This window comes from Procambarus clarkii, chromosome 18, assembly GCF_040958095.1.
Source record: "Procambarus clarkii isolate CNS0578487 chromosome 18, FALCON_Pclarkii_2.0, whole genome shotgun sequence".
Lineage (NCBI taxonomy): Eukaryota > Metazoa > Arthropoda > Malacostraca > Decapoda > Cambaridae > Procambarus > Procambarus clarkii.
The window spans coordinates 40,106,098-40,114,386 of record NC_091167.1 but is presented as its reverse complement, the minus strand read 5'-3'; the positions used below and the strand labels follow the sequence as shown (position 1 = coordinate 40,114,386).

The window sequence follows — 8,289 nt, the reverse complement described above, 5'->3', positions numbered from 1 at the left end:
TCGATGAAATTTACATCATAACTCGAAATTATCGTAAGTAGGGGCAATCGCAAGTCGAGGTGCCACTGTATATATATTTTATATATATATATATATATATATATATATATATATATATATATATATATATATATATATATATATATATATATATATATATATATTATTCTGTATATATATAAAGTCATTATATATATATATACACTTAATAAAATTAACTATGATAATGATGCATTTAATGAAACTGCATAAAAAATACTACCGTTTATATACAACTATTCTTCACTGAATAACAGGATTTTTACACTTAGTTTTACACAAATGCACTATCAGTACATGACAAGCAGCAGTGGTGTTCAGAGATAAGGCCAAGCTGAATTATCCAGACTTCAAAATATTTCTGTTGAATATTTCACAGGATGAAAAAAAAAGATGAATGTAATTAAAGGCCCTTTCCAATAGAGCCCCAGTGGCTCCCTGAAACTATCTTGCAAAGATTGCTCTATTCTAATGGGTCACATCAGAGGCAGTTCTGTTTGGTCTATCGGGGACCAGAGCCAGAACTTGGTCCCCTCTCACAAAGGTGCAGAAAACATTTGACAATTTGCCACCTCACTGGGAAAGCATCCAGAAAGTCAGCAAAGCTTTACATTTACAGACTTACAGGAAAGTTCATAGAAAACGAATCCTCAAACCTGCCAAACAACTCTGTGAAAGATTCACGCAAAACAAGAGTGTCACTCAAACTAGTTAGAAATTCATTAGTACCAATCGCAACCACCAGTCGGCCCTGGCCCCTGCCTGCTTTCCTACCATGTCCCATTTCAACTCATTGATGAACTGAGGAACCTGAGGGATGAGAAGGAATCAGGAAGCCATCGGGACTCTACCTAGAAAGAGGCATTTAATTACATTTAATGCTAGGTTTCTAGCAAAATCCCCAGTGGCTCCCTGAAGCTAATTAAATACAGAGAATGAAAAATGGGACTTACCAGGGACGAGGAGGAGAGGCAGCAGGTACTAGGAAGAAGAGAGAACTCAAGCCATGAGATGCAGGCCAAAGCAACACATGACTAACTGAAACCAGGAACACTAAATACTGAGCCACCAGAACCACCAAAGCCCGAGCCCAAACATTAACCCAGAACATGTTGGAGAAAACTGCAGCCAAAACAGCATATTTGCCAACACCACAGGCCTGCCGAGCATAAACTGCAAGCTGGCTAGATGACACTGTGGATGACCTAGCAAATGTGAGACTTGGAAAAGGGGACCAAGGAAATAGGGTCAACCAACAAGGTGACTCTGGGGCAGAACCAGCAGCCCACAGGTAGTGGTGAAGAGCCGCCAACGGACACAACAAATGATGTACTGTACTCCCAGCCAGACCACCAAGTATCAATCACCAAGGGAACCCTCCTTACCTTAAGGTGCTACCGGGGCTTAGCGTCCCCGCGGCCCGGTTGTCGACCAGGCCTCCTGGTTGCTGAACTGGTTAACCAGGCTGTTGGACACAGCTGCTCGCAGCCTGATGTACGAATCACAGCCTGGTTGATCAGGTATCCTTTGGAGGTGCTTATCCAGTTCTCTCTTGAACACTGTGAGGGTCGGCCAGTAATGCCCTTTATGTGTAGTGGAAGCGTGTTGAACAGTCTCAGGCCTCTGATGTTGATAGAGTTCTCTCTCAGAGTACCTGCTGCCCTCTAGAAGTCAGTCAGCTCATTTTTTGCCAGAAAAGAAGAAAGCTGCAAATGACCAAACTGCCCACCAGGCCCAAAGGAAAAAGCTCGAGAGAAAGACCTGAAGCCCCCTAGCTTGAAAGCCAGATGCAAGAACCAACAAAGACACAGCTTTAAGAAAGATATCATGAGCCAAAGGGGTCACTGTAAACTGAGGAGAGGAAGAAGTCAAAACCCTGGTCAAGAGACCAAGATGGCTTAGGAGGAGCATGGGCCAGAGGTGAAAAATGCATGAGACAACTTATATAATGGCATTGAGACGTTGTCACCGAACTCAAGCAACAGTGGCTCCACTAACACGGAACAATAAGAGGCAACAGTATTAGTTATGCGATGATTGAGAAACAACCAAGCCAAAAAGAACAGGACAACCTGGCCAAAACCGAAGACTATGAAGGGACAGATAATGGCTAAACAAGCTCCAGACAATCTCATACTGTTGCACTGAGGAAAGATGCAGGTGGGACACCAATAACCCAGCCATCTGCTCACAATAAAAATAGTTAAAGATCTGTATAAAAAAAAAAAAAAACAGCGTTGAATGTAATGAAACGCCATTTTCTGGGTGAGTCCCGGAGGCTCCCCGGAGCTATCCATGGCTGATATGGATACCCTAACTATTTTGCATCAGTCGATGTGGGTGGAGTTCTAGGCCTACCGGGGACCACGAGCCAGAACCTGGCCCCCTCAGAGAGGCACGGGGAGCAATGGCCCATAGAAATGCACATGTGATTTGGAGCATTCTATATCTGCCATCGACCGGGACAGGCACCCAGAAAGGTAAGCGCCACAAAACAAACCCCTATTCTGGTTAAACAACAAAAATCGACAAACGAGTGGACAGAACTCCCCCAGGAAAACGAACTAACAAGCATGACGTCACGCGAGCCGCGCCGCATGTCTGCGCAGCTCCCCCTCCCCGGGAGGGGGAAGGGGGAGCCCCAGACCCCCGCCCCAGTTCTGAGGCTGGATATCAAAACCGTGAAAAACCGCCGACCGGAGGGCGGGAGGGTGCCGGGGAGCCTCCGGGACTCACCCAGAAAATGGCGTTTCATTCCATTCAATGCTGGTTTTCTGGGGGGAGCCCCTACGGCTCTCTGGAGCTACCTCACCAAAGACTACCTAAAAAACAAGGGGACATACCCGGGAGGCGGTCGGAGAATCACTCCACAACACGAAGTCGAGACAACAACCCAAGGTAGGGCATTCGCCAGAAAAAAGGGAGAACGGCCGCAGACGAAGAAAACCTATGATCACGACAATAGGAGCCAAAAACCACTGCGCCTGAGTAGAGCAAGAAGCTCTGCCACACGGCCCCCAGAGGCGAATGCCAACACAAAAAGAAAACCGAGGCAAAGCAAACCTGACCCCATCAGCCGAGGAACTTGGGCGGGGATCGCGGCGCGGGGGTCTGGGGCTCCCCCTTCCCCATCCCGGGGAGGGGAGAGCTGCGCAGACATGCGGCGCGGCTCGCGTGACGTCATGCTTGTTAGTTCGTTTTCCTGGGGGAGTTCTGTCCACTCGTTTGTCGATTTTTGTTGTTTAACCAGAATAGGGGTTTGTTTTGTGGCGCTTACCTTTCTGGGTGCCTGTCCCGGTCGATGGCAGATATAGAATGCTCCAAATCACATGTGCATTTCTATGGGCCATTGCTCCCTGTGCCTCTCTGAGGGGGCCAGGTTCTGGCTCGTGGTCCCCGGTAGGCCTAGAACTCCACCCACATCGACTGATGCAAAATAGTTAGGATATCCATATCAGCCATGGATAGCTCCGGGGAGCCGTAGGGGCTCCCCCCAGAAAAGACATGTAGAGAGGAGAAGGTTGAATCAACAAAATACCTTGTTGGGTAAATCTGCTGAAACAGGTAGAGCTATGGGAAAATACCTGGGATGTATAGGAATGTATGTGCCAATATGCATCCTAGAGGTCCAGGGACACCATCCAAGATCCAGTCTGTAATAGCAGGCAAACTTGGGCCAAAGTAGTCACATAGAATGTTGGACAGGCAATGAAGCTGTTCAATCCCAAAAGATCAAGGATGTATCATAGGCCCACTTGAGTCCTGTTTAGGGACCAGGAATAACTGAATAACTGGGACTCCAACCAAAGGGACGAGGTCATCTCGACCATGCCCAAGTCTGGCTAACCCACAATGACCCAACTCTGTGCCGGGAAGGGATCCTGACCCGTAAGCCCCGACCCCCATGAGTCAGGGAGTGACCGACCCACTCCACTGCAAGCCGAGGGAGAAAACCTGTAAAGCCCCTAAATCCTTGAACCAGAAGCTGGAAAAATGAGCCAGATACCCCTTGATGGTAGTGTTAGAGAAAACACTCGGGTGAACCTGAATGCTAAAAGAAACAAAACTCAAAGCAAATAGCTCCTACAGGAAAAAGTCAAAGGATAGCAGGCACTTAGCTCGAAGCAGAGGGACTCACTACATCTGATGGATCCAGAGCACTAGTGTAGAACCAACTTCTACCAGAACCAACCCATTCTCTTGTTTAGATAGTAGTTTTTGTAAATAGGTGCACCATAGTACAAAGATTGCCATTCTAAGCAATTAGATAGTAGAACTTTATTCTATTTATTTTAGTCGGGAAAAATGAAACTTTAGTGCCGATTTCTACTTTCTAATTTCGTTGTACGTCGGTATATATATTGTACCTGTACTATAGACCTCATCATTTCTATAATTGCAGGAGAATGGACTGACCAGAACATAAGCAACAAAACTGATTAGGGGAACTGGATGCAGGCAGGGACTGAACCACCTGTTGGTGGCGATCAGTACTAACGAGTTTCGAGCTAGTTTGAGTGAATCTTATGTTGCGTGTAAATTGTTTGTGCCATTGTTTGGCGTTTTGAGGCTTTGTTTTCTGTGAACTTTTCAGCTGTCTGTAAAGCTTTGCTAACCTTCTGGATGCTTTTCCAATCAGGTGGCAAAATGTCACTCATTCTCAATGCCTGCCTTTGTGAGGGGGTCCAGGTTATGGTTCTAACATCTGGCCAAACATCTGATATTACTCATTAGAATGGAGTAATGTCAGTGAGATGGCTTCAGGTAATCGCTGGGTGGCTCCCCCAGAAAAGCCGTCCCTAACTTACTATTTCGCTCTCTTTTAGTTTAAAATTGGTAGGTAGACCAAATATGGTCAAACAATATTATAGCTACTAGTACAGTATTACATTACAGCTTCATAAAATAATATTGCCTAAATATAAAGCATTTTTTAAAAATTTTGCTTACCATAAGTGGCGAATTTGATTATCATAAAATTAATGACAAGAGGCAGTGCTAAAAATTTATATTTTATAGCAAAACAATAATAATAAATAAATAAAAATAAAAAACAAAAAACCAGCATTGAATGTAATGAAACGCCATTTTCTGGGTGTGACCGAGGCTCCCCGGAACTTATCCAGGCTGATATGCTTATACAGTATTAGACTTTGACTTCAGTGTGAATGGAGTTCTTAGGCCTACTGGGGACCACGAACCAAAACCTGGCCCCCTCAGAGAGGCACGAGGAGCAATGGGCTACAGAAATGCACATGTGATTTGGAGCATTTTATGTCTGCTATCGACTGGGTCAGGCACCCAGAAAGGTAACCATCCTAAAACAAACCCCTATTCTGGTTGAAACTACTACTAAACATCAAATGAGTGGACAGAACTTCCCAAAGATAAACGAGCAAACGAGCATGACGTCATCACGTTGCCGCGCCGCTGTCTGCGCAGCTTCCCCCTCCCAGGGAGGGAGAAGGAGGAGCCCTAGACCCCTTGCACAAGCCACCCAAGACCTCAGTTCTGAGGCTGGATATCAAAAACACTCAAAAAACCGCCAACCGGAAGGAAGGAGGGTTGGCGGGGAGGCTCTGGGTAAATTTACGAACATCGTGGGCATGGGTATAGACCGCAGGCTAGCTGGACCGAATAACCATGCGAACGACCTGGGAGACCCAAACCCTGGAACAGGGAAGAAGGGAAACGGGATCAACCCAAAGTGTATCCAAGGCCACAGAGGCCGTGACTTGCAAATAACGGCGAAGAGCCCACAACCGGGATACAACACATGATGCACCCCCAGGCTGACCAACCAAGCATCAACAACCCAAGGACCTCTCCGAAAAGCAGCCGTCTCATTCTTCACCAGAAAAGAAGGAGATGGCTGCAACTGAACAAACCTATCACCAGGAACAAACGAGCAGAAACCCCTGCACCAGATGAGGGCATGAAACTCCCCAACCCGAAACCCAGAAGCCAATTCCAACAGGAAAAAGAGCCTTAGAGAGAGAATCCTGAACCGAAGGGGCCACAACAAGCCAAGGAGAAGAGAGATGAGAGAGAACCCTGTCCAAAGATCAGGACGGCTCAGGTGACACATGAGCAGGCCGGAGGTGAAACAACGCCCGAGACAGCTTGCGAAATGGCGAAGAACTAACCGATGATGAAAGCAAGTTCCAGCGGCCCCGCCAGCGCTGCACGATACGAGGCGACAGTATTTGGCATAAGATGATGGTCCTGAAACAGCCATGAGAGAAAGAACAAGATCACCCGAACCGAAAGTGAAGTAAACCTATGAAGAGACAAAAAGAAACTTCATACTGCCTGATCACCATACAGATGGTGATAGACCCAATTCAAAAATACCTGACGCGAAGACTCGAGGAGAAGATCGAACCAGCCACGTAACAGACCAGACCGATCATCTGAAAGAGGCGGAGCTGCAGGAAAACCCCTGGGTTTGGACACTGAGCAAGCAGCGCCTGAAACCAAGGCTGGGCTAGCTACCAAGTCTCCAATGAAAACACAGGACAGTCCACCAGCCAGGATGACTCCAGAACCTCATAACAAATGCAGTGGGGAAATGTAGACCCAAACCTGAACAAAGATGGATCCATAATGGAGGCCTAATCCGGGTTATGCAGGAGGTAAGCCGCAAAGGCATCCTGCACCACATGAGGTGCGGAATGCCGAACCCGGGGAGGGGCAGACACCAAATCCAACTCGTACAAAGAGGGGAGGGGAGGGGTAAAAAAATCCCATTCCTTGTAACAATAAGCCCCATTCAGAGGGTAGAAAAACCCAGGCGGGGTCCAACGGGGCCCAAGGCCCCCAAGCCAACCCTTCCCCAGCCCCGGGAACCACCACTTCAGGACCCTGGGCCCGAGTCGTCCCCAAAAGCCTCAGCCTCAAAAGAAAAGGCCAGCGCAGCCGTAGAAGCCGGAAGGAAGGGGGGGCCCACTGGTCGGACACAAACACTTCAGCAGGGAGAACCGACTCGAATGGCCTCCGTCGCTACCCCGGAAGGGGCATCCCCCGAGACTGCCCGAGTCTCAAGACCATCTAAATCCTGCCCCTGACCCCGAAAGTCACAGACGTTTCGGAGCTGGATGCAGGGGGGAAGGACCAAACTAAACCACAGCAGGGAAACGACGAGTAGGTGCAGACTAAACCAAGGCCAACACCCCCAAGCCTGGGTCCCTATAACCAAAACAGGACAATCTCAGGGCTTCCGAGGAAAGCAAGCAACATAGGTTTAGGTTGTTGCAACGCGCTAACGTGCAACATTATACCCAAGTATAATAATCAGTGGACTGAGTAAACTGAGTCACAAACAAGCAACAAAACTTGCAACAACCCAAGGACCCCTCTGGAAAGCAGCCGTCTCATTCTTCACCAGAAAAGAAGATGGCACAGCAGAGACCTGCTGTGGCTCTCTGCAGGACTCTGGGTCGAAGGTGTCACCGACCCAGCAGGCAGCGTGACGGAGGCAAAAACAATGAGTCACCCTGAGACAAGAGGACAGAGCAACCCTCAAACCCACACAAAGCGAGGGGGGGGGACTCAGGTGCCTGGGTTCCTGACCCGGTCGATGGCAGACATAGAATGCTCCAAATCGCGTGTACATTTCTGTAGACCTCTGCTCCTCGTGTCTCTCTGAGGGGAAGCCAGGATCTGGCTTGTGATCTCCAGTAGGCCTAAGAACTTCATTCACACTGACTAATGCCAAAGTCGAATATATGCATATCAGCCTGGATAAGCTCCGGGGAGCCGTAGGGGCTCTCCCCAGAAAATTTTTCAAATAAGTGAGAAAATAATTTATAAAATGTACTAAAGGTATACATTATCTAAAGCCCCAATGCCTTACGCTCTTCCATGACCTCTCCATTTATATATTTGAACCAAGCCCAATTCCATAGGATGGACAGTCAATATTTATAGTGAGGGGACCAAACACAATGTATTTTTAACTTCTTCAACAATACAATCCCTGAAGTGCGTACAAGACACACATTTGATGTGCATTCATTTCTTGCACTCATGCTGAGAAAATTAATGAACTTGTGAAGTAGTGTTTTTATGACTACACACATTACATTAGCAATGGTCACACTCTAAAAGATAAAATAGTAATCTGTATAAAAATTGACATTTGAAGCAGTGACATGGCATGTATAAATATTCAGTAGTTCAAGAAGATCTTATACTGGGTCAAATTATTTACACTGGAATATTACACAAAACTATCAGTAGGTTATTATA

At 47.1% G+C, this 8,289-nt stretch overlaps 1 long non-coding RNA gene across 1 annotated transcript in view; it reads left to right on the top strand.

The window, feature by feature from the left end:
- Positions 1-8,289, top strand: part of LOC138365874 (uncharacterized) — a 471,205-nt gene that overhangs the window by 70,922 nt on the left and 391,994 nt on the right. The window lies entirely within an intron of this gene.